We start from the raw sequence: 25,136 nt of genomic DNA, 5'->3' as shown, positions 1-25,136 counted from the left end.
TTTCCATCAGTCTCACTAATTCTGAGAAAGCTCTGTTAGTCTTTTTTTGGCTTCTTTCTAAAAGATGGTTGATTAAACATTTCCTTGCTCAAACCCCCGTACCAGCCAGTTACTGGGTAATGTTCTCACTTACATATCAGCTGGGTGCTGTGGCCTGGGGTGAGAGCAGTTCATGTGATATGACCTTCTACAAGGTTTGAAGACAGCGAAAGAGACAGGCAGCAGCACCCAAGGACTCCTCTCCTTTCCTCACCTCGACTCTCCAAGAATAAAGTAAAGCCCAAGTGTTTTAAAGCCCTGATATCTTTTCGAGTATCAAACAGTTTCCTCCTTTAAATCTTGGTGTAGAGATGCAATATTTTCCTCCTTTATTGATACCAGCAGCTGCAGTCAGCACAAATCCATGTCAGATACAGCACCAAAACAGACATAAAAACCTCTCAAACGTCCTGCTGTTTTTTCTTTCTTTCTGTTTTTCTATTTATTTCAAACTAATTCCAGAGTAAAACGTTGACAAAATATTTGTCATTGCACATATATGAGGGGAATCTTTACATCTGCCATTTCTTTATATACAGCACAGTTTTGGTCCAAGGCATAGTTTCACTTCTGCACTTCACCAGGGGTTAAAGTGGAAAAAAGATCCAGAATATTGTTGCAGTACCTTCAGTTAATAAACAGTAAAATCTGATGGGCTGGTTAATGCATATTCCTACACAATGAATTGCTTCCACTGATGAGATAGAGATCCTTGGGCAATGAAACCAAAATAATGTCGTCCCATGGTCCAGTGACACCTTCACCACATTTCTTCTAACCCTTATGATGTGTTCAAAGTGCAGATGTAAATAAAATTGTGGCCATGGTACTCAGCATCTGGCTAGATGGGAGAACAGAAGAGGATCAAATACAACTGAGTTTTTTTTTTGTTGTTGTTTTAAAGTTTTTGTTGTTGGTGGTGGTTTTTTAGTTGGCATTTAATTTAAATCCTTTAAAAAATGGTTTTGTGAAACAGTTTGCAAAACTACTTAAGGTGTACTTTGTAAGTTTGCATGAAAATACAGCTTAGTGCAGGCTAAACTGACTAGCTTGCAGTACTGTGGTGAAATACTGCAAACCACTGTTTGTACTGTAGAGCAGGCTGTGGTGTTCATGGTCAATGCTGTACAACACGGATAGAATAGATTAAATTTGCTCATTAAATTCTTCTTTTTGCAGTCGCTTTAAAGGGTCTAGGGAGTGGACATCAGATACAGCTCATGAAACAGCCGCTTATCCTGTTGTATTCAGTTGGCTAAATTCACCAGGAGCAGTGTAGCAGCACAGGTCAGCTGATCAGAGTGTGTACACGCGAAAATTCCAATAAAACAATGCGTATTATGTGACTTCTTTTTAAGTAATTCTCCATGCTGCATCATTACACACAGTCTTAAGAATCCCAGATCTGCAAATCCTACTTTAACCCCTGTTCACCACCAAGAACTAAAAAAAAAACAAAAAAAAAATAGCATGCTGGTGGACTAAATCCAAAGATATCTGAGAAAACAAACAACTTAATCATAAGAATCTACACTGCTGCTTTGCTCAGAGGACAGAAAATTAAAATCTGGATCTTCAGCATCCTTGTGCGATGCATAGCACCTTTCACGGCCTTGTGTCCAGCCCTCAAATGTAATCTTTTGTTCATTTTCCTACTGGCAGCTATTTACAGCTGTTTACCTTTTTAAAGCCTCTGTATGCTACCTGCACAGCACTGCACTGCAGACGGGCACAGTTAGAGACCAGCTGGAGGTCATAATGGAGAATTCAAAAGCTAAACATGCTTTGCTTAACTCAGAGTCAAAAGAAATGGTTTACTATAATTTTAGAACGTGCCCGAATCTGCAGTCCAAGGATTATGCAACCATGTTGTGCTCCTCTCACAGACAGGTCTTGTTTTTTGAATGTTGAAGTTTTTTTACGTGTAAACAACAAGCAAATATTTATGCGCTCTCCTGAAAGAACACTTCATCTTCTCAAGGCCCAAAATGTAATAGTTGAGCACCGTGCACATCATCCTCCTACACAGATGAACTTGTAATTCGTCGAGGAACTTAGCATCCCCCAAAAGCTCTTTTTTATTCATGTTTAATGAGAAACGATATGTCATCCACTGACACAGCCACAGAGGCTCTTAGTGTGTGAAAACTAACATTACTTTTCAAGCAACTGTGTCAGACCGGCCATATTGAGAAGGATGACACTTTTAACTGTCAATACACTGAAATGCAACTACTATAATGCAGAAAGGATGCTTGTATTTGTCTGGAGTGTCTTGGAGGTTGATGGTTTTGGTTTTATCCTCAAATGGGAAAGTCCAGACCATAAATCGTGTCAATGAGTAGGTCCCAGACATTAATATGAAACTACCGTCATCTAACCTAATCTAATTTAGCTCAAGAGGCAAAACCACACAGTGTACAGTCATACACAGTTCTCAGCTAACCCTACCCACATTTCCAGAAAAATCTAACTAAATTCAATTTGTTTTGTTAACACTGATTACAGGGAAATGTCTCAGTGTGAGAATCTCCTAATGAACAATGCTGAACGCACTAAGTGGAGAGAAGCATACGTAGAAAAGACAGATAATGTTGACTGAGGGCGTTGTGAGATGTTTCCTCAGCACTCTCATTACCAGAAATATTGTAGAGCAACACCCAAGAAAAGCATGTATAAGCCTAATTATGCACATATATTTTGTGCGGTGTGGAGTGACTGCAGCAGTGCACAGAGCACATTCATCATCTCATCAACAAATGCAGAAATAAATGAGGGATGCTGGCTCCAGCACGGCCAAGGGCAATTTCCACACAAATCACAGTTTATGTGTGATTATGTAATGTTCCCCACCTCTGAAGACTGGGTGAGAGGCTGCGTAACCTCGTCAGCACTGCTTTCTGTGGCTTTAGTGCATCACTGCCCCCTCATTAAATCTGCTTTAAAGGCAAATGTAAAAGGTGTGTACCTACAGAGGGAACGGTTATTATTACAAATCTTCTCAGAGAATAATAATAATGGATTGGATTTCTATAGCGCTTTTCAAGGCACCCAAAGCGCTTTACAATGCCACTATTAATTCACTCTCACATTCACACACTGGTGGAGGCAGCTACGGTTGTAGCCACAGCTGCCCTGGGGCAGACTGACAGAAGCGAGGCTGCCATATCGCGCCATCGGCCCCTCTGGCCAACACCAGTAGGCGTTAGGGTAAAGTGTCTTGCCCAAGGACACAACGACCAGGACAGAGAGCCCGGGGATCGAACTAGCAACCTTCCGGTTACAGATACGCTTCCCAACCCCCTGAGCCATGGTCGCCCAGAATACAGTACTACCAAAAAAATACCAAAAACAAAAAAAAATTACTTCTTTATATTTTTCTCCCAAGGAACCAGACATTGAGGTAATCTTTTGAAAGCGGTCTTGAGCAATATTTAGACTTTTTCTGAAAGTCATTCAACATCGGTTGCTGTTTTACCCATTTTCAGTCCAGTTCTTCTGATGAGTTTTTTGTTTGTTTGCTTGTTTTTTAAGTCACACTGATCTATAAATATCATGGATTGGCCTCCTTGAGCCTGCACCTCAACATTACTGAAGCTTTTTGGGATCAAATGGAGAAAGAATTGAACAAAAGACAGTCAACATCCAAAGAAGAGCTTTAAATGTCCTTCAGGAAACTGCATTTCCATGTGTGCATCCACGATTCACTAAATCACTGCACTCTTATCCATTTCCCAGCAAAATATAAAGAAATGAGGGTCGGTTCAAAACTTTTACCCAGTGCAGTTTCTATTTTACCCTTTTGCAAAGGTTTCAGTTTTACAAAGAAATAAATTCCTTAGAAAAATCTGCTAAATCATATTGCTTTGAGAATGCCCCAAAGGCTTAATCCCTTTCCAAGTAATGTGATTTATGGTTTCTCCTCTAGGGAGGGTTTTTTCCCCAAAACCTGCAAGAAATACAAAAGCATTTGGAAACCTCTGTTTGTTGCTTTCTTCTTCACACTTCACACATAACAGCTCTAATAATTATATCCATAAAAGTTACATACAGGAAACACATTCTGTACAAAGACAAATAAATGCAAAGGGTGTAACAGTAGAATTATAGCAAAATAATCACATCACCCCTAAAATATGAGATTAAACGTCTGCCAAAATATTGTTTTAACAGCCTTGTTTATCGTCCATCGTGATAAAGATTGAAAAGGTTAAAGCTGCACTGACTTACGAAGGGAAAAAATCAAACCACTGACCCATTAGCTACTGTTTGTCCACCCTGATATTTCACAGCCTAAGAGAAAAAAGCACCATAGATCCGAGTCACGTTGCAACGCCTTCTCTTCTCTTGCCTTCTGTTTAACTCAATTAAAACCGAGGAGGTGTGGTTCTTCTGAAAACGCAGCGCAGCCTTGGATGAAAGACAAGTCAATGCCACATGGAGAGAATCGATGCACTGAGCAGTCATGTTCGAGATCTGCTGCTCCTCGTTTACGCTCCTCAGACTGAGGCTGAGAATAAGAGGTATCGCCTTGTTGTTGTTCACCGAAGAGCAGATTTCAAAAGAAAAAATACCAGCAGATCTTTTTTTTTTTTAAACTTTTAACTCTTATTTTTAACTCTGCAACATAATTTAGCAGCAAGACAGGCACATACAAACACGTATATTTGGATAGAGATGCAGAAATGTTTCAAATATAGATTACAGGATGGAAGTGTCAGAAATATGTGCAAAACCTTGTGCAAAAAAATCGAAATATGCAAAAAAGAAGACATGCCAAGTGTATTGTTATTTTATTTCATTATTACATCTACTCCGTGTGAATACTGATGAGTGGTTTTTCCACTGCGTGTGTCACAGATCTTGGTTCGGTGGATTAGTGGTTTTGCTTGCGTTTGATGCGACGACGTGCTTTCTGTGGAGTCAGCATTTTTGTCCTTTCGCTGGCTCTGTGCACTTGTGCTTTGTTTGCCCCCTCATTTTTTAATTTCACGGCTGTGTGATTAACTTTCAAGGGCATTCCTGCTCCAATTAATTTCTGTCATTTCTCAATGTTGTCTACAAAACACCTGGATAAAGCATTACAGAGCGCATAAGGTAAACGTCAACTGACTTGCACATATATTCTGCATTCAGGGGTGTTTTAATCTCTTTATCGCTACAAACACCTTCCTGCTCCTGAAAAAAAGCAGTGGGTCACAGCTGCACTGGCAAAAAAAAAAAAAGAAGCATATCCCACCTACAGGAGCTCCGGCTGAATCACTCCACTAAAGCTAAATACAAAAAGACTTTCTTTTTTCTTCACTTTTCTGCTTTGGATTATGAGCTGCACATTGCCAAGTGTCATATCTGCAACAAATTGAAGGCGCAAATGAACCCCCACACTTCCATAAATATTAATAAGGATTGTCACCCACAAACTAACCATTAGCATATGAAAATAACTGGCTGACACAATCAAGGATCCCCCGTGTGAGAACTTTCTTTATTTAGGTGGTCAAAACAGTAGGGGGGAAAAAAAACAAAACAACTTTTAATAATTTCTGCACTTTTTCACAGGGCCTTAAAGGTTTACACTATAACACCCACATGCACAGCAACACAGAGGGAAGTGAGCATTGTGCAATGGACCAACTCGAAACCTAAAACCCCCTCAATTTATCAAAGTGGCCCCACAAATCAATGTGGATTACTTTGGGAGAAAGCATTGCTCATGTGGCAGTGCATTTCCATTACCACACAACAATATTGGCCTTTTGGGAGGCCGTGGTAATTTTGTCTATTGATCAAATCACAGGCAAAGATCACATCACCGTGTCTTAGTTTAGGCAATAAGTCAAATACAGCGAAAAAGAAAAACTATCATCTCAGTATGGATAAATAGCAAATAGAAGACACTCACACAGCTACGAGCACAAACACACTCTGCACGGCACAAACTCTGATCGCACAGTCACGTCACTGCAGAGGTCGGACCAGACTCGGGTAACATATTGCCAAATAATAAAGGGATTATCCCTGTAATCCAAATGGTGAACACATCCTCCGCAGCAGTAGGTGTCACCTTGTCTAATGTCAGCACAGCTCCACCATGCAATGATGAGAGGAGATTCCACCCCACCTGAGAAATTCAGATAAGCCAAGTAATCCGAATGTGTACAGTTAAGGCCTTAAAGGAAGAGTTAGAAAACATGTTTATTCAACTTTTTAGAAAGTTAAACGTGATTCAAGATTCAAGATTCTTTATTTGTCTTTATTTGTCACGTGCATGGTTATACAGGTATAACACGCAGTGAAATGTGACCTGATACATGTGCATGTACACACCACAAAGAACTGAAACAGGACCATAGACTGTATATAGAAGATGCCACCATATAACTGGTTTTTTAGGGTTCTGTCTGAAGCCTCAGTTTTACAGTTTTAAAGACAAAAGTAATCATTTTTCCATGAGAGGGTGGAGGGCTAAGGATCCCATCACACAGGCTTAGAAACTGGTAAACCACTGGTCACTAGAGACAAGTGGTTGCTGGAAGTCACTGTAAAGTGGTCTGAAGCTTCAGTCATGCATACCTAAAGACCAATCAGTGTCCCACTGCTAACCAATTACAAGGAAAAAGGTTGCAGGAAGTCCCATGCTGTTGCTAGGTGAAATTGCATTGGCTACTAGAAGACTGACTGCTGCAGTAGCCCACAGTTTGCATGGAAGACAGAGACTTTCCAGAAAGTTGATTCTGTTCTTCCGGATGTTCGGTTTTCCGAAGAAGTGACTTGGATGAGGGACTGAAAATGCAACATCCAGAGCAAAAGTGTCGACTTTCTGGATTTCCTTACATATGAGATTGAGCATGCATCAAAGCAAGAAACTGACTTGTCTGCAAACCTCGCCAACTCCTCACTGCCTAGTAAATATTGTTCCTTTTTAGACATGTTGGTTATGACAATGAGGCACAGCTCCTACTAGTTCTTTGAAGGTTGCTTCCATTACATATCTCAAATTTCACTACAGCCATGCATGGGCCACTGCAGCATTCTACCAACAACAAAAGTAATCGCAAAGAGGTTTTTGATCCAGCACCCGCTTTCTAACCAGTTTCCCCCAGTCAATGGCGTGTCCAGCGGGGTGGCCTGGGGGGGCACAGGCCACCCCCCCAACCAGACTGGCCACCCCAGGTGCCACCCCAAAGGCAAAACAATAAAATTCAATCAAATATCAAATGTACGATTATGTTTTCACGGTGAAGCTCAGATATCCGAGTGTAAGTGAATGCAGCATCGGCTTCTGCGCTATCTATGTGCATCACGTTAGCAAAGGTAGGAGAGCCAAGCAGAAAGACGGCACTGCAGGAAACAATTTTTCGGTGAAAGAAAATGAGGACAGAATAAATGTCCCGGTAAGTAATATTAAGTTTGTTGAGTTTAGTAAACTTCGGTGAAATTAGAATCCCAAGGAAAAAATAACACTTAAAGAATTATTGCAGCCGTCGAATATTTCTGACAGTATGCTACAGAGGGGAGCTAACATAAGAGTTATGAGTTATAAGATATAATCTAAGTCGTAACATTGCTGTATGGAGCTGCAGATTTGGTTGCAGGTTAACATAGCTGGACTGGCCATCGGGCATACCGGGCATGTGCCCGGTGACTTATTTATTTATTTTTTTTGTAATGGCATGAACAATGAGAGGTGGTGGATTGGCCAGATGCAGGTCGATGTGTAAAAATGACTCAGTTGTTTGGTGGTGGCTATGGCGGGGCTTCCACAGAGGCCAGCAGGTGGATGAGGGAAGGGGAGGCAGGAGGAGAGCCCCGAGGCAGCCGCCAGTCCGAGTGTCAGGTGAACTGAACTCCAGGTAAGAAGTTATGACCTGCAGTCTATCTGGGTCAGATATGAACCAAGTTTAGGTGGAGTTTATTTTCGTTGTGCTGACTTTTTACCCTCAGTTGCAATAACTCGTACTGCGTTCTAGCCAGCTTGATGGAGTTTTTAGGTGGGTGGGTGCTATGATGTTACTGATAGTGAACTTTATTTTATTCATAAGGTTAGTAGAGTTGCCAACGGCTCCTTAAAAAAATGGAATGGTCCCTCAATCAGAGAAAATATTACACGTTTCATATTGAGCTGAGAAGAGACGCAGTTTGTCCCGGACTTTAGCTAGAATGGAAAAAGACACAATGCTGGAGTTATTCTGTCTTTATGCTGCACAGCTGCCTCTTCTTCTCTCATTCTCCCCCTCTCTCTCCTGTTGCTACTTCAATCATGAAACTGATCAATGATCAGCTGATCGTCTCTCTTGTTTATTTATCGCCCACTTTGTGCCAGAAAGAGGAAACCAGCAGATGTCGCGCTAAACAACAGCAGCACGTTTAAGCTTGATCAGCTGTTGTTAGAATTTATTTAATATTAATTTCTAGTATCAGCTGATGTTTGCTGGAGCCACAGCTGTAAAGCTGCTGGTCATGATGTTGGTTTGTATATGTGGTGAGAGGGAAACATGAAGATGAAACCAGGAGATGTCCTTACTGAATCATCAGAGCTGTGATGGAGAAACAGGTTTACCTTTTAGGTGACATGAATGAGTTGAAGGGAAGTTATGAACTGTTTCTGAGAGACAAATAACACCAGGATCCTTTTCTAAGCAGCTGACAGCTGGTAACTGTGCAGGGGCGGATCTAGCAAAGTGTTGCCAGGGGGCAGGTAGGGCATTAACAGGGAAAGGTGGGGCACAAAGAAATACTTTTCTTTCTTATTCTCATTTAAAATATCTAGCTTTTATTAAATAATTATCTAAATCTTACAACCAAAGTTTTTATCTGACGTAAAATGTATAGAAATCATACATATACCAACAAGACTGTACATCACTGTCACAACAGCATTTGTTTTCAGTCAAAGGCTTTATGGCTTTAATACCTGGGGGGCCGGTCTCTAGTCAAAATGCCCGATTTTCTGTCCCAGTCCAGCCCTGCAGGTTAATACTGGCAGTGTCACCATGCCAGCTGACTGGATTTCATCATCAGCCAGTGTTGTTCTTTATCAATATTACCAAAGTTTACCATAAGGCAGCATAGAAAGTATTTACTTGCCTTTAGGTTTTATTCAAATGTTAGTCTTTTCAGTTGTTTCCCCACTTTTTTCCTGTTTCACAATCAAACACCAGTTTGTGAGAAGATTATCTTCTTTTTTTAACAGGCAGATAAAGTTTTGCATTGGCTAATTTGTCAATTGTTTGTTACAAATGTTCATATTTTAATATTAAAAAATGTTTTTGCCCAAAACATATGTGTACTATATGTCAGTAAAAATACTATGCAAATATTGATGTCCTTGAATGCTGAGTAAACACTGACAAAACACTGATTGTATCTCTTGTCCTTTAGCAACGCAGTATCTAAAAACTTTGCACAGTAGTGGTTAAAATCTCATTCTAATAAGAGTTAAAAGCGCATTCGGTTATTAGGTTTACAGGGTTATTGAATTATGGTTAATAGAATTGTTTTTAACATTATCTGCCAATTACATCTGCCACCCTTCTCCAAATCTGTGCCCCTACCTGGCCCCCCCAACAAAAATTTTCTAGACACGCCACTGCCCCCAGTGACAGCCAGCAGTCTGCAGCAACCACTCAGCAGTTGGGGAATACACCTTTTGTTCCCAAGCAACTGCCAGGGGGTTGGCAACCACCCTATCCGGTTGTTTAGTCTGACGTCACTAGCCGTGTCTGGACCTAAACTCCGCTGCAGGTCCATATATCAAACGATCACTGTGGCATTACTGAGAGTTGAAAAACTGTCTAAAGTCTTTCATCTTTAATAAAATGATCAGCGTTCTGCTCTACCAGGTGTAACAATTGAGTTTAACATCCAGGCATCCATGAAAACAGAATTTATGACATTTAACGGAGTTAGAAGTTAGCAGGGAGTTAGCTCGCTAGCTTCTATCTAAATACAATATAGCATGTCCTGACTGCGGGGTTTTGGAAACAAATTAAAACATACAGCTCTGTTATCACTTCCAGCATAAATGAAGACAGAAAACTAAACAGCAGTGACGTTTGTAGGGTTACTGAAGTTGGGCTAGCTGGTATATAATGATGTGCTACGTGACCGCTAGCGACACAGCTATGTTAGCATAATATAAACAAGCTAACTTTTTTTCCACTCGATAAAAGTTAACTTGAGTGTTCTCGGTGGTCAGAAACAAATGTAATCGCATGGCAGGATGCTGTAAAAGGACCAAACTTCAGCCAGGAGAACAACTGAGATAATCCATCCACAATACGAGGTTAGTCATTCATATACTGCTGCATGGGCTGGGCTGTAGTTACATCCTAAGGTTTTAAAAACTGAGCTTAAATAAATGATTAGCGGTAATAAAAGCCGAGGGAGGTCAACAGTGATCACTGACTGTTTTAGGAGCTTTTTGAGATTAAATAAAAGAAAATACATAACATTAAACATGTTAACAACACAAAAGCCATATTAAACGCAGACTACTTTAGGCCCGGAAGTAGGATTCGTCACGTCATCACTTAACAATCGGATAGCCTTGTGTAACTGAGCCCCATGTTATCAGCTAATGGTAGCAAGTTTGGCCTGCAAGGTGCTTTGTCTGTATGGCTGCAATGCATGTAACTGATACCATCTAATGCTAAGTAGCATACAAAATCTCAGTCATGAAAACTAATAATAATAATAATAATAATAATAATAATAATACATTTTATTTGAGGGCATCTTTCAGAAGCATAAGGTCACCTCACAAAAATAAATGCGTTCTTATCACCAGCCTACAACAATCTTCACCTGGTTTGCTGATTTTAATATGTAGTAAATCTTTGTGACTGATTCCCTTCTGGTACAGGATGACCAGTCCTGTTTTTTTTGTTTGTTTTTGATCTGCGGCAGTTTGCAGTTGAAATGTTATATAGTCATTGTTGAGCCATGCAAAAGTTTCTTTGTGCATTATAAATCATCAAATCTAATTTTAAGGAAAGTCAATAAACAGATGCTTAAAATGTTCAAATAAGTGTTTAACAGTGTAGTTAATAGTTTATAAACACGAAGGCTCATAAGGCCCACAGGAACTCTTTTTCCTTCTTACTTAGAAATTAAACCCTTGGAAATGATCCTACTTTAATTTCATTTCCAATGTACAAAGAGAACTTTCTTTCTTTTGTACAAATACAGAGTCTCACAGCCTCCATTGGTCTGATGGGGGGTAAAAAGGCAAATCCACTAAACTATCTTGAGTCATTATGAGTATGCCCAAATTCTCACCTTGAAGCTTCACAGAATTGACCACATGCAAGCACACAGCATTAAACCTGATATTAAAATACAGTCTCTGCATGGATAAAAACATCAGCTGGCTCTTGAAAATGACACAGAAGGACACACTGTGTGGGGAGGAGGATGCTAATAATGGGATTCCTGTCAACACTTCACCTCACACCATCCACACACACACACACACACACACACGCACACACACACACACACGCACACGCACACACACACACACACACACTCCTCTGCCTCAACTTAAGATGCATGTAGCCAAAAATTGACGCTTATCATTGAGTGTTTCTTCTTCACTCACCTTTTTTTTCCACTCAATATGTGTTTATACTCTGTTTATACACCACTCTGTATTTAATCATTAGTTATTATTACACTCTGGCCCTCTCCCAAAGTGTGTCTTTGTCTTGTCTTCCTCGCTTCACCCCCAACTGGTCAAGGCAGATGGCTGCCCCTCCCTGAGCCTGGTTCTACCTGAGGTTTCTTCCAGTTAAAAGGGAGTTTTTCCTTCCCACTGGTGCCAAAGCACTTGCTCATATGGGGTCATCTGATTTTGGGGGTTTCTCTGTTATCTCTGTATTATTGCGGGGTCTTTACCTTACAAAGTGGCTTGAGGCAACAGTTGTTGTGATTTGGATTGAGTCGAATCGCATTCCATTTGTCAGTGTTGGCATTTTACTTCTTATGTTTCTTGCAAAATGATTAAGTCAGAATTTGTGTGAATTTAAGTCAGAAGTGTTGCTTTTACACAACTGCGACGTGTACGAGCTCTTTTTACACACTTTGTTCAGTCTCAGAGGTAATAAATATTACTTATTTTCCACACAGAAAATCAGCTATCAATAGGGATTTGAAAACGATTCTGATCTATAAGCAGAAACAGTGATGCCATTAGCATCAATTAAATCCTGTTATTATATATCGCTTGGCACGAGTTGTATCATCAGGAGCAGAACCAACATTACGAATCCGCTTTTGTCTCCCTATTTCTTTTTAAAAATCAGTGTTTCTGTGGAAGGGGGTTAGAAAATAACACAAATTCTCATATTTGAAACTCTACAACGATCTATCTACAAATTGATTATTCATCAAATAGCCTTACATCTACAGCCCATCCTGCCGCAAACACTTGCAAATGCAGCACATCAGTATTCAATCTCCAGCACAATCACCTCTGAGATAAACGCATTATGTGACGATAGCAGTGCTTCTCTGAACAGAGCTCTGGGCGCAGCCCCACATGAGGAACAATCAATCCTGCCATGAGTTTTGTTTTGTAATTTGTCCTCTTAGAAGATGTGGGAACACCGCAGCCAGCGTGCGTGGACAAAATCTAATTTAACATGCTTCAGCTTGTTCACTTTGTCCTCTCCCAACTCCTTGATCCCCCTACCATATTGTTACACTGATCAGGTAAGAGAAGGTGCAAAAGTTAACATGTCGTTCTGACTGTGGTTCACCACTGAGAGACCGGGGAGGCTTAGAGCCTCAAAAAATGCAATTATTTGTTGCAACACTGGTGAATTGTGCTTGTTGGTCTGTCTGTCTGCTCAAGTCAAGAGTGGGAGCTTTAAGGCAAGCAAAAAATACATTTAACATTTTTATTATATCATTTTAAGGCACAGTATGAAATTTGACCATTTAAAAAGAAATAAAAATTTCAGGAAGTGCACTGTGACGTGCAGCCCAGGTAACATGCTTTCACGAGCAGAGGTTCAACTCTGCTCTGGCTCTGACTGACAGTGTGACATTCTCATCAGATCCTTACTTGTCATGTTTCAAAAGCACTGCTGCCCTTCCATGTTTGAAGTTCACAGGTCCTCTGTTGTTTTTTGACTCCAGCTGTTCAAAGACAGCTGCTGCACCGTCCCCACATGCACAGCTTCAAATGTACCCTGAGGTCCCCTTTGATGTGTTATGAACAACCCACTCGCCAACCAGATCACTGATGGACAGTGATCCTAAAACAATGTATTATTATAGTGCCAAAGACGACAGCGGATGCAGTATAAAATTTTAATTTGTATTGAAATACCATCTTTGCTCGTGTAATTTAATCATCAGCGGATACAACTTAAACTTGCGCAGAAAGACTTGTTCTTATCATACTTGTCAACAGAAAGCTCATCTTGCCAAACTGCACACTGATAGCTTTGTCAGTATCTAAGACACGCTCTCAGAGTCACTGTATTAAGGTTATTCAGGTTACTATGTGTGCAGGAATATGAAAATAAACGCTTTCACAGGTCAACACAGAGTCCTGTGAAAACTCTCTTGTTCATGTGCCACCAGTTTTCTTAAACCAGTCAATCGCGGTTGTATATATACTGACTTTGAGCAAAAATCAGGGTAAACTGCCAGCCAGTCTATCACAGGGTTAACACAGAGAGGGAGACAACAAATTATGGTCGAAACTATGGCCAACTTAGAATCATCAATCCGAGGTAAGATGCGTGACTCTGGAGTGTGGGAGGTAACACTAACCGAAAACCCACACAGGCACAGGGAGAACACGAACTTCACTCAGAAAGGCCACAGCCAAACATCATATACATGAAGTACATTAAATAAAATCGCCAAGTTATTCCCCTTTGTTTTTGCTACCAAATTAACACCAATAACACCACCATCCCCTGAATTGGCAGCCAACCTTAACCGTATATGTAAACGCACTGCAAAAGTGATCCAGAACAAGCATCCTGGTAGGACCTATCTGATGCAGTGTCTTGCTACTAACAAAATGTCACTACTTTGGATCATGTTGCTGGGGGCAACCAACAATGGTGAATAAGCTGTAATGGAGGAACAGGAGCAGAAAAAAACCCACCACACAGAAGACTGTGAGCTGAGAAACAGAGTGACTCATAGAGAAAAAACGAGCTCCAGAGATGGTGCAGAATACAGACATGGCTTTACACTTATTATCCTGTCCGATCTAACGGCTTGAAGGATCCTGCAGAAAGTACAGGAGAAACCAGCGGTACACACACAAACAGATGTACAAACTAGAGTTGTCAAAACACTTTTTTAGTCCTCCAGTGGCAGCTAATGAGAAGGATACAGAGGCAGCAGACTCATTAGTCCACTGAGCCGCAGCTGTAATTGACTTCAACCAAAAAACATTTCACTCTCCTTCCTCGTCCCACTAATAGAAGTCACTCTTCTCTTAGGCCTTTGCTGTGCCATTGCTTTCATATTTCTTGTCTGCCTGTCACTTCACCGCAGACGAGCCTGACACTCTGATCCTCATTCGCTGGGAGAGCTTAATCTTTCCGACGTCGCCCTCTTCTTCTTCTTTTTCTTCTTAATGCCCATTTGAGCAGACAACAAGACGCATACCCCACCTCAATTCCCTCACCGCCTTCGAATAATGCCGAACAGCAACAAGCCATGGTAACTGTCTCCGGTTGCCATAGTAACCAACCTTGACAAGGTCACAATCAAAGCAGATGTTTAGCAACAATACTGCTTCGATTTTCACAATTGTAGGTGGCTCGTCAGCACATCGAGATGCTTCCACGCCGGATCATAAGCCTTATTTCTTGGAGGAATACCGAGTGTGACTGTAACGCAGCACATGTGCCGAGGATTCATGAAAGTACTGCACCGAGCTGGTAGCTCAAACAGTCTCATAAGGCAACAAGTGATTTTCTAGGTGTTAGCCCTCCATCTGTCTTCACTCGGCTGCTGATTGCGGTGAATTTGTGTCAAAGAATTTTCCCTTTTTTCCTGCAGCACTAAAATGCTGCAAAATGGTGATGTGATTTCATTTTTTTTCCTGGAAAACAGTTTTATTTTTTATTTCCACGACACCATATCAAAATCCCAAAGTACTACTAAGCGTCTCCTGCCCAGAAAATAGCAGAATATCAGAGAAGCTCTTACATTACTCAGACAGCCTGCAGCAGCCTCTAACACTGCAGCTTTGTACCCTGCATGCTGTCCACTTTCATGCCCACAGCTTTCTTCACAATTGAAATACAATGGTATAAGAAAGAGCGCCACATCAAACAAAAAGACCCCTGAAAAGCTCGTCAAACAGTTTTACAGCATCGATTTTTAAAGTCGGGAGAAAACTGAAAAGATTACTCTGAGATATTAAGTATTTAGATGAAACCTGCTCAGTTTCTTTCTATTTAGACAGGAGCAAACAAGTTGGTGCGTGGTCACCTTAAATATTATAAGACTGTATATAAAAGATGGCTACAGTCAATTTTGAAGTCTTAATTATGCTCGTCTCCATCTCGGCTTTCGAACGGGACGCAGTGAGCTTTTAGGGTTGGATCTGAATGAGAAATCAAGGAGCACAAAGTAGGCACAAATTTATCAATTAATCAAGTTTGTTAACAGAACATTCAAGAGAAAACTGACCTGGTTAAAAAAAAAAAAACATGATCTCTAATTTTGCATTTTATCCACAGCTGATTCTTCTCATCATACCCAGCATGTGGTTAGATAGTATAAAACATGTGTAAGGCTGCCCCCAATCATTTGTACATGCAACCAAAGCTCATCCCACCCATTTGTACTATTTCTGTTTCTTTCTTTAATGTGAATGTCTTTCTCATCTTTTACCTATTTGAAAAAATGTAATAATTAAAAAGAAAATCACAACATAGTCACAGCTTAAATTATGAACCACTTCGTAGACCATAAATTCATCTGGAAAATGTTTACTGGGGATGAATCTGGTGAGCAGAAAAGTCATTTTTCCCCACAGACCTCTATTTAATCTGTGTATTTGATGGGGACTGGAAAGAATGCAGGTTTAAGATGGGCAAACACTGGTTTCACTGTTTTTGTCCATCTTTTATATATAGTCTATGCAAAAAATAGAGAACCAGAAACCAGATGGACAGAGAAAAAAAGTAAAAACACAGACTGTGAGACATTTTTGCTTTAAAAAGGAAAATGCTATTTATCAAAAATACTTCCTTGCTCTGTTTATCCAGTCCCACTCCTCCAGCTCTAAAATAAACACATGCAGAGAGTTTCATGCAGAGAGATTCCTGGCTCTGGTCCTCCCTTACTAAGCACCGACTATAATGTTTAGTGACAAAAAAAAAAAAAAGCTTATAAACAGCATATTTTGGAGGTTTGCTCTGCAGTGCTGTAGTATCAATAAAGACCTGTGCTGAGTACAGAGTTATTGAAGTTATAAAGTGGAAAAGTTTTGTTTGTTTCTGTGGTTTAATCTTTTTCAAAATAGAAAGGAAAGGCTTGCTTTTAGACGTATCTACTGTCTAATGTTTCAGATTGAAATAAATCCTTCATTGTCTACTAAGCTTGTCAGTGGGGACTAAACCCCCCACCACCACCGACCCTTCCCTTCGCTAAAATTTAAAAGTGCATTCCCAGAAGTGCTCGCACTCCCGCAGCCACAGCTGAAACATGCATCCTGCAGAGACGTAACCTCCAGGGACAGAAACAGGCAGCGAGTCGGATCAAAAAGAGTGTAGCTCATGAGCGGGTAGGAGGGAGATGAGGCATGCTAACCAAGCTGAAGCAATGCCAAAGGAAACACTGGCAAGAAGGAGCTGCAAATATCAACCTGAGGCAGGAGCTGATGGCCTGGGGGCAGCTGGCCTCCTTCGTGCTGAGCAAACACCCACATTGCAGCAATCCGCACCTCTTCTTTTACTTCACCATACATTTCTTCCTCTTCTCATTTTGTCGCTTTTGTTTCTTTTAAAAAGGAAAGAAAAAAATCTACTCGTGAATTAAGAGGGAAAACACAAACTCTCACAATCCACTTCAGCCTCAGGACCGCGTGAAATAAATTAGCGTTTAGTACTATTCCCTGTAGGAAGAAACACTGAGGAAAAGCTCATCTCCTCTAAATCTTTGATGTCTTTCCAGTGCACCACAACAAAGTCAACAGATACTCGAAGATGCAAAACGGGACTAGCAGCTAATACGGATGAAGATACGTTAATCTGAGAAGACAAAGCCGTCAGTGTTTACTACAAGACAATTAAAAAGAGAAACTAAAACCAAGGTGTGCAGTGAGAGGCTGCCAGCAAACAGACAGAGCAGCAAAGGTGAAGTTACAAAGCAGGACGACAATGTGGAGCGAAAATAAGATGCCCAAATGTTTTATGGTTTTTTCCCCCCTTTTTAAGTTTTAATGTGTTCGACTGTTAAATCAATCAGTGCTGCACTTTGTTTCCTCCTTCTCCGGCTTGATTTTGGTTCTGTTTTACACTCATATACACACTCGGGCAGATGCACAAATATGCACAAGTCCTTGGAAAATGTCCAGATATTAATTTATTGGCCCGCCTCGCTCTTGCCAGCTCCATCAGTATCGATCAAACAACAAGAAGAGCAGAAAACCAAAAAGAAATGCATCATTTAAATGAAGAATGACTTAAAGATTATGTTGCTGGACTCTACTGGGAGACAATAGCCATTACATTATGTATTAGGTGAAAAATCTGATCGCTGCTCTGCTACGTGTGTGCATGTGTGTGTTTTCCACTGAACGGTAAATGCTCCCTCTGATCGAGTGACCTCTTGTAAGCCATTAACTGCTGTTAAAGGTTTGACCTCTGACCCGAAGAATTTATCTTTAAGGCTCACCTGTCCAGAGAGACTGATTTCATCCTTGGTACCCATAAGAAAGTCTTTCAGCCTCAAAAAAAAAAAAAAAGATCCAAGATATTCTTGCAGGAGGGGACCTTGCAATTGTGGTGAATGTCTTTTATGACCTGCTCCAAATATATCCCTAATTAACTTACACACAAACTATAAATACATACATTTATGAGCTCGGCTTGTCTGATTTCCTTGCTGCAGTTTAAAATGAACATTTTCACTGTTTCCACTTAATCCCTCTGATGCACTAAGATAATTGTCCTCAATGGATTCTGTCAGTAACTGTTTTTCTTCATTTTGATCCTACCAGCATTTCTTTATTAATATTTATTTTGGGGATTTCAAACCTTTATTTTATACTTTATCATCATCATCACCTTTATTTACAGTATAGAATTTACAATATAGAATCGATGGGAAAACAGCGAGAGAGTGCAGGTGAGTGACACGCGGGAAATAGTGTGGGGCCAGACTTCAGACTCAGACTTTCAGCATGGGTTGCCAGCTCAGACAGGTGAGCTATAGCGGTGCCTACTAGCATTAAAACTTAAAAGGTCAAATAGCTGATTAAAACATGCTTTTTGAAGCCTCGTCCCTCCTCGTTTGGCGCCTGTGGATGCTTTTTTTGACAGAGTTAAAACCTGCACGGTTCTCAGTCCACAATCATCTTTATTTATTATTTATTGGCAATTTACTGGGAGGCTGGGACCAATATTAGCTACTTGCTACTCTAATGATATTGCCATTTATAACAGAAATTTTAAAAGGAGAGATGGGAGAAACATCCTTTAGTCACCAGTTTGTGAACCCGAGGGCACTCTTCAAACTCTGCGTGGTATTTGCAAGAAAATGGAGTGAAGGTGTCTTTAAGAACAAAAACTATCAGGCGAGATATCAGAATATCCGATCAGAATAAAATCAGTGTAAAAGTACTGGTCTTAGAAATCTAAACTAGCCCTTATTGCAGCTCCTGAGTTCACTCTGGCTCCTCTCTCTTTAAACTTCTCCACAAACTTGCTTCTGATTGACAGCCATTTGCAAACAGAAGGTTTGAGCAGCAGGTGAGAGGAGCTGTGTGCCAGAGAAGAGCATAATAAGGATAGTAAGTATATTTACAGTCATCACCATACAGAAGAAGAATAGAAAACAAGCTCTGAGCTGCAAGGTTTCTTTGTAAATACAAACTGACCTCATTATTGGAAACTTCAGCCACGTTTAATGTGAGAATCCAACACCATAACAGTACATATGACAGAAAATAAGGAAATATGGCCCAATTTTAACAGATATTTATTATCCAACTGCAGCTCCCCTAAATTTTGAAAAACACTGCACAATGGCTTTTCTGATATCTATGATATCCACCCACTACCGACTATAAAACCTTTTTTAACTTTACACTTCAAGTATGGCACTAAGACTTTGCAGTTTCTGCAGTCTGTGCTCTAATTCATCCCAAAGGTTTTCCATCAGATTGAGGTCAGGACTCAATTCTTCCACTCAGTTCAGTTCTTCCACACCAAACTCTCTCATCCATGTCCTTATGGACCTCGCTTTATACACTGGTGCGCTGTCACGTCGGAAGAGGAAGGGGCCAACCCCAAACTGTTCCCACAAAGTTGGGAGAATGAATTTGTCAGAAATGTCTTGGTGTGCTAAAGCATTAAGACTTGAAGTTTGAAGGTGATTGACTCTGGAGAAAGTTAGTGACCACTGATTACTATGTGCCTCAGTATCTCTGATTTTACATCCTCTACCACTTCATGGCTGAATTGCTGTTGTTCCCAATCACTTCCCTTTGTTATAATACCACGAACAACCGGCTGTGGAATATTTAGTAGCGAGATGTCTGTGTAGGTTCTCAGTCATGCAGGTCATAGTAATCTAAAGAGCTTGGGGGAAAAAACAACTGGACTTCTTTAAGTTTCTGGACAGGATAAGACTCAGCGGTACATCTGCAACTAAAGGACAAAGGTCACTCTTTCAAGGATGCCAGTGTTCACATTTTGGACATAGAAGACAGATGGTTTGAAAGACGAGTGAAAGAAGCCATCTGCGACCATCCTTGAACAGAGGGGGAAGCTTACGACACCAACTGTCTGCCACCTACACTCCAGTTTGGAGATCCCATTCCAGGCGCCTTAACGACCACTCACATCCTCCATCAGTTGTTCTTAATAAGTCACATGGGGCTCTCGAATGACCTTTCGTACAGTCTGATTAACCTCTTGAAACCGCTTTCAGCAGAGAGGCCGGCTACTTTTTGTGGGAGTGGGAGACAAAAAGAGAATAAGATAAAAGAATAAATACTTCAGAGCAAAGAAATGTTTCGCGCTCGCTCTTCTTCCCCTGCTTTCAGTTATAGAGGAGTATGCGCCGCCTGTAGCTATGATAAACCCACTTTGTTGCTTAGCCTGTGTGCACACACACTCTAGACAACATTCAAACCAGATAAAGGTGCACAAGCTAGATCTCTTAGTCCTACTCCAGCCTTGTACAGACAGATACAAAGAGGGGCATAGTCACACACCTGTGACCTCCCCTCCCACATGTGTGCACACATAAAAGCACCATCCCAAACAACACTAGTTGCTAATCATAGAACAAAGAGAGACTGCAGTCAGCAGGCTTTTCCAGTGATCAGCTATAGAAAGCAGCAGGGAGGGTCGGCAGGCAGCTTTGTTACACCAGGAAGAAGATACAGTTCAATTGCAGGTAGGGGATAAAAGTCAAACACATCAACAAAGCTCCATATGTCTGGCTGGCTGTCTGTTATTAGACACCCATGCTATTCATGGCTTGTTGCAGCATGCCGACGGAAAAAGCTTTTTTTTTTGTTTTAGTTTTAATAAAAAAAGAAACCTCAGTAAACATCTTTTCTCAGGTCGCAGCCACAAGAAAGTAGTAAACGTCTCTCCACTGAAAACTAGCCTTTCAGACGATATAAAGCACAGGTCTGCTTCATGAAGCCCCTCCTTTCTGTAACATTTGACATGAATACAGTTGCAAGATAAAACGTAAGCCCCGGTGTCGAATAGCTGAACCACCTGCGAGTGTTTCTCTTAGTGTGACACCTCCATCTTCTAAACCGACAACAGAATAAAAAAGTATCACGTTAGACATTTGCCTCTGGTCATTTTCAGCCTCCCTCTCTCCTCTCAGCTCAGTTCAACCCTGCTGGCCTTTTCTACTCCACAGTCTGCAGGCAGACCTGCTGGCGGCCGGGTCAGAGCTGTTTGTAAAGAAGTGCAGCATCAAGCATTCTGTCTGACACGTCCCAGGCTGTGGGTCAGACTAACGCCCAGCCACACCGCAAAACAAGAGCCAGAGGAGGAGAGAAAACGGAGGATTTATGAAGGGAATCTGTGATCTCTGCACACAGAAATACATCAAGCATTCCACACATGAAACTATTTCCCTAAACACGTGAACCCGCTTTCTCTTCTCTCTGTCCTCCTGGACATATTTATAGGGGTCAGCTCGGGTCTGAAAACATCCAAAAGAAGGGAAAACCTACAGCTTTCATCGCACGTCAACAAGCTCCACTCTTCGGAGATCAAAGCCATGCATAATGTGGGCTTTTTGCTGGGTTTTTTGTATTTGGGTGTGCATAAAATTGTCTTTGAATATAAAAGACTGTATGCAGAGATAAAATGTGCGAGTAAAGATATGTGTTTAATCAATGTGAGGAATTTAAGGATCCCCTCCAGTTATGATAATATGTTTTTCACAGAAAGTCTTAACTTTTAATTGACTTGTTAAATATTCTTAAAAGAAATCTACATCCTCTCCCTCTCTGAAAATAATATTTCAAGACACTAAATGGGTAGAAGATCATTCTTTTTTCCCTGTGAGGACTTTTCTCAGTGGACTTGGATTCATGTCTCCACACCATCCATCCATCCATATGATGTAGGACACGGGGTCCTACAGCATATCCCAGTTTTCATTCACTAGTAGCCTTAGTATGACAGGTCAACAGTCTGTCATAGGGCTAATGCATCATCACACTTCCTTCTAAATGTGAGGCAGTTTTCACCTGTATTTTGGAGTCTTCTTGAAGAATCACATTGGGACATGTCCAGAGTTGTCCTCTCCCACATGTAGCACAATGCAGGAGACAGTCAGTGTCAGAAGCAATCTCACTGCTTGGTTTACCTGAGAGAGCTGCCTGAGCAGACAGTGCGAGGAGGCAGGATAGGCGCTCCCTCTGTGTGAACTCAGGAGCGTGGGTACACCATGGACAGATTACCAGTACATCGCTGGGCATTCCATTAAAACTTGTTTAACAAAATACAAAAAAATTAATAAATAAATAAAATTTGGGCAGGCCGGCACCTCCAAATATTTTTCTGTGTAACTAAATCTGAAATGCTGCAAAGCTGCAGGAATATCCCAACAAATGTTCCTAATAGCCCTCAAGCTTCATTTTTGATTAGTGATAAAATTATGAAACACGTTTATATCACCATCTGATTCAACACCTCTGAAAACGTGACGCATACTGTACAGGACCAAAATAGCATGAAAAGCCCGCGCTGTGTTAGCGTGCACGTGTTGGTTCGGGAAGTGATGAGATCATGAGATACGGGACGTGTAGACAGAAAGAAAAGTACTCTTTGGCTCACATGGTTTAAAAACGTGAGGTTCCCAGGTTACAGGTTACAGTTACAGTTGATATCGTATTTTTTTTGGGATTGAGCCTCTTAGTCAGAGCGAATTTCACAATTTCGGTCGTCTTTCTTAAGTTTTACAGCGTATCAGACCTACAATGTTCAAACTGGTGTGTATGGTTGCACCAATCTGACAAGCCAATACCATGATTTGCTTTTTAATTAATTTATTGAACCACATTTTATCTCCCAGCAGCAAAGGACTATGGTGGTGGGTGTTTTTTTTGTTTTGTTTTTGTTTTGAGTTTTTTTTTTTTTGGATTAATCAATGCTGTCAATCATTTTGGCACAGGCTTTGTTGGAGACTATTTGTTCAAAATGTTGTAAAGAAAATTCCCTTGATCTAGTCTCCTCAAAGAACACAACAAGAGGCCGCAGTGGATACAATTAATACTGTCAGATCTCCCACTGAAATACAACCCCAACATTTATCTTTTTTTTCTTTCCACTTCACAGATGACTGCTTTGTCAGCCAGGCGTAGGACCATGCCAGTTTTTTCCGGCTTGGTTAATTGTGTGCTTTTTTTGGGACAACATGTAACAAAGAGACCTGAAGAAGCTCAGATCGTCCTGTTCATGGTGCTGAAAACAGAGAAACCCAAAAATATCAGCGATGCGAGCTAATGGAGGAGCGAGGTGAGGCAGAAAGCACGGACGCGCCCGGGCGAGTAACCGCAAAGGAATTAGATGAAGCTGACAACTTGAAATATTACAGTGTGTGTGTGTGTGTGTGTGTGTGTGTGTGTGTGTGTGTGTGTGTGTGTGAAATGGTGGCAAGGACACACTGTTCTCTTCACCATTATGGTGCTCACTGGTAGCACTGGAGTAGGGGGGAGAAGGCACTGGAGGGTCCTCAGAGTAATAAGTAGCACGAGGCTGAGTGCCTACTTACTTAATATGGAAAAGTCTGGAAGGAAAGTGAATTACAGCGGTTCAGCAACACCTCGGGATGGACTGTAAAACTACATGACATCATCACACCACACGCATGCATTAAACACGCGAGTGAGATCACCGCAGAGATGTTAGAAAACCACCGACGGCCAGAGTGAAAATGAAAGTAAGCACAAATCATATGATTGATCAGGGCCCATCTTGTTAGCTGATCAATATGAGATTTAAGACGAGGCGGATCAGCCACGAGTGGTCTGGTCTGAGTCAGAGCATGTGTGCTGACCACAGCCTCCATTTAATCTGAGCTGACACGATGAGTGGAGTGGCTGAGGAGCTAGGAGCAACTCAGACCCTGCAAATAATATATAAAAAAATAAAAAATACTGAGATCGCAGTATCTTTTTTTTTTTTTTTTAAAAAAGCAATGAATAAAACATTGAGACATTTATTTTAAAATCTTAATGAATTTGATTTCCCAGTTGCTGGAAGATGAAATTGCGATTGAAAATACAATTCAATCAATCAAACGTGTGCATGAGTAGCCACGTTGTCTGTCGACAGGCTGGAACTAATGGCTGCATGAGAACAGCAAAACAGAGCTTTATGGTCAACTCAACGCACTATTATACAATGCATACACTGATTGTGTGATTGTCTGTATATATTTGAGCCGGTATGGATACTTTTGACTACGTATTGGAAAAAATCCAAAATGAAATCTAAAATAAAAATAAAAGGACTCAGTTCTTGTTTTTTAGTCATTTAAATCACTGTACAGTGCTGTACAATAGGGGGGGGGGGGAGTGATCAAGCATAGTATTTCTGAAAAACCGTCCAACACTGGACAAATTTAGCTTGACAACGTTACCTCCTAAATCAGAGCAAGCTAATGGATCAGTCACATGAGCAAAGCTAGCAAAGGAATTTCCTTTTATCTAAAATCAAATAAATGTTGTTTTTTTTTAATCGGTTGCCTAGAGATTGCATCTAATTTTTATAAGTCTGCAACCAGCTGCAACTTTTGGCGACTAAATGGCAGCTCTCAGAGATTTTTTGGATCATTTCTGTCTAATTTATACATGCAGACAGATTTCCAACATGTTGCCATCATTCTGAATGAGTCTTTGTCAATGAGCACAACTCGAGGGGTCTCAACCCAACTGGCTGTTTGTATTCTGGTTAGATTTTTATGGAATAGGAAGGCTGCTGAGCACAAATGTAATAGTTAAATGTGACTTCTGTCTATGCAGACAGCAACTGATATGTGATTTTCAACAATTTGTCACAGTTAATTGCTGTCTTATTAGAAACAGATTGCATGTAATTGCCAACTTGACCCCATTAAATTGCAGACTGATAGCAGACTGACTCTGTCTTATGACAACATTTATCGCAGGTTTTAGCAACAGTGCCGGCATGCTTGCTGAAGTGAGATACCTTTATCTTATTAGATAAAACAGATATTGACAGTTTAACTTTGAGGACATAATTTGCAGTTGAAAAAGGTGATAAATTAGCACAAATATTCGGCACTCAACACAAAATTTTAAAAACCACAATAATATCGTATCCTGGGGTGTCTGGTGATTCCCACCTCTCCTGTAAAATCATTCAAAATTACACAAAGAAATC

At 40.8% G+C, this 25,136-nt stretch overlaps 2 protein-coding genes and 1 long non-coding RNA gene across 6 annotated transcripts in view; 2 read left to right on the top strand and 1 right to left on the bottom strand.

Moving 5' to 3' along the window:
- Nucleotides 1–25,136, top strand: part of LOC309703837 (uncharacterized protein) — a 435,129-nt gene that overhangs the window by 351,204 nt on the left and 58,789 nt on the right. The window lies entirely within an intron of this gene.
- Nucleotides 1–25,136, bottom strand: part of fam189a1 (family with sequence similarity 189 member A1) — a 114,938-nt gene that overhangs the window by 80,068 nt on the left and 9,734 nt on the right. The window contains exon 1 of one of the 4 annotated variants that reach the window (XM_082529077.1): nucleotides 4,295–4,352. The exons of the other annotated variants lie outside the window; for them this stretch is intronic. The gene's annotated coding sequence lies outside the window, so the exon portion shown is untranslated. Of the gene's footprint in view, nucleotides 1–4,294; nucleotides 4,353–25,136 lie in introns of those variants that run through there. 4 annotated transcript variants of the gene reach the window in all.
- Nucleotides 7,344–23,939, top strand: LOC309711247. Its single transcript, XR_014277916.1, has 3 exons — nucleotides 7,344–7,433; nucleotides 7,806–7,892; nucleotides 23,067–23,939. It is a non-coding gene; the product is annotated as an uncharacterized lncRNA (long non-coding RNA).

The sequence above is a fragment of the Aulonocara stuartgranti genome (assembly GCF_965226115.1).
Source record: "Aulonocara stuartgranti genome assembly, chromosome: 1".
NCBI lineage: Eukaryota > Metazoa > Chordata > Actinopteri > Cichliformes > Cichlidae > Aulonocara > Aulonocara stuartgranti.
The sequence above is the reverse complement of the archived record's forward strand: the minus strand, read 5'-3'. Positions and strand labels throughout refer to the sequence as shown.